The sequence below is a fragment of the Electrophorus electricus genome, chromosome 16 (genome assembly GCF_041902795.1).
Source record: "Electrophorus electricus isolate QZ-2024a chromosome 16, ASM4190279v1, whole genome shotgun sequence".
Lineage (NCBI taxonomy): Eukaryota > Metazoa > Chordata > Actinopteri > Gymnotiformes > Gymnotidae > Electrophorus > Electrophorus electricus.
The window spans coordinates 23,726,833-23,729,014 of record NC_137512.1 but is presented as its reverse complement, the minus strand read 5'-3'; the positions used below and the strand labels follow the sequence as shown (position 1 = coordinate 23,729,014).

Below are 2,182 nucleotides of genomic sequence, written 5' to 3'. Positions count from 1 at the left end.
GTTATTTGGTCTTACTGACTCTTAATTGAATGGAAAACACCCGCTCTTTGGATGGAAAACACCCTCTCTTTGGCGGATTTGCCGAGCACATGGAATACTCTCAAATATCTGGGCTCTGTGAAGCTCTTTGACTGCTGTCCCCATGTGGTTGGCATTCTCGTCGGAAAACAAACGCTGGCAGTGAGTGCATTGCGGCCAAGGGGAGCAGGATGCTGTGGGTAGGCGAGGCAGCTCGCGGGAGGGGAATTCGCCCCGCCGATAATGCCCGTTAGCCAGAGGAGCAGAGACACAGACAGTGGCTCCCTGCCAACCTGCTGTCCATCAAAACCCTCTCTGGCCTTTCACGTGGAGGGGACCATTGTGAGAGATTTGCATTGACTGGTGAGGCAGGGGTGAGTACAGTGTGTGTCTCTGTGTGTGTGTCTGTGTGTGTGTGTGTGTGTGTGTGCGTGTGTGTGTGTCGTGCTGCGATAACTCCCTGATCCGCGATTAAACATGCTTCCTTTCTTCTTGCTCTGGTCACTCCTTTCTATCCCAGGTGCGGACCACCGTAGCATGTGCGTTCGGTATCGTCCCCCACCGATCCCCTCCCTCAAAGTCATCTACGTCGGGGAACAGCCACAGTGAACTGGACCCCCACCTCTACCACCACCCCCCAGCCCCATGTAGGTCGAGACAGCAGTGCTTGGCAGGCTTTCAGACCTCCAAATTCCTCCGTTGTCCTGCGGTGGGGCTGAGACACACATGCGTTTTTTTCTCTTTTTCTTCTCCTGGACCCCCCCCCCCCCCCCACATCCCCCCACCTTACACACCCCACACACCCCCCCCTTACTCTTCACCCTGTGCTTCCATTCTCTTTCCTCCACGCGGGTGTCAGTGGGGCACTCAGCTCAGCCTGGTTGAGGAGCACGCATGGCGACGTGGAACAAAGAGGTGGAAACCCTCGGACAAAGCTGCCCACTCTACTTGAATTACAAGTGGTTGGTACTCGTGGAGAATAAAGGGGGTCTCAATGGACCACTCAGGGGGGCACTGTGGATCCTCACCCACGGAAAAGGCAAGAGGCAAAAAAAAAAACCCCAAAAAAACAAGCACATACACACACACACACACACACACACACACACACACACACAGAGGACCACTAAAGTGTACCACAAACAAACACTGTTTTGAGGGAATTTCATACTAATTACTGGACTCGGTTCTGTACACTTGAAACATTTGCCACCTTTTGTGTGTTGGCATTATATACTAAAAACAAAGTGCCCTTGATGTCAGGAACGTTTGTGCGGGCTGGGAGAACCACAGAAACACTGCACTGGCTGGCATTAAGCAAGTGTAAATAAAGTTTAAAAAGTATGCATGAATTCAGCATAGAAGTATCAAATTAACTAATTGTGAACAGTTATGAGGTCAAGAAACCTTCATTTTACATGTTTGAAGTGAAATTACAGGAAACTTTTTATTGTAAGAAGCCAAGTGCCTAGTCACATGTAACCCAGCAACTTGGGAATTCAAGTGGAATGCAAAAACAAAGAAGTGGGACGCACCACTGTGTTAACTGGTACCCTGTGAAATCTGTAATGTTATGTTGAATCCGTGATCTGTATATTAAACCGAGAGCTTATGTTCACAAAATATATCAGCTAGATCTCAGAGCTTCACAGCGCAAAAAAGTCATGTCTTAATGTGTGTTGTTAGGCTGGTGCTCTCTCTCTGTGTTTCAGCAGGCTCCTTCCTGAGTCCTCTTCTAACAAAAGACTGGCTTAGATCTTATTTCATTAGTGGCTTGGCATTGTTGGTCTCCAGCTACCCACGCACTCGCTGGCGAAGAGAACGTTTGGAGGGAGCGGTGGAGATTCTCGCTCTGGGGAGCGGGTCACATTGAGCTACACCAAACATCTCTCTCTCCCTAACACACACACACGCAGACACACACACACACGCAGACACACACACACACACACACACGCAGACACACACACACACACGCAGACACACACGCACACACACACGCAGACACACACACACACACACACACACACGCAGACACACACACACACACGCAGACACACACGCACGCACGCACACACACGCACACACACACACACACACGCACACACGCACGCACGCACACACACACGCACACACACACACACACACACACACACACACACAC

At 50.4% G+C, this 2,182-nt stretch overlaps 1 long non-coding RNA gene across 1 annotated transcript; it reads left to right on the top strand.

The window, feature by feature from the left end:
- Nucleotides 1-241: 241 nt before the first annotated feature.
- On the top strand, nucleotides 242-1,051 carry LOC145651662 (uncharacterized). Its single transcript, XR_014117462.1, has 3 exons — nucleotides 242-392; nucleotides 539-665; nucleotides 878-1,051. It is a non-coding gene; the product is annotated as an uncharacterized LOC145651662 (long non-coding RNA).
- The last annotated feature ends 1,131 nt before the right edge of the window (nucleotides 1,052-2,182 follow it).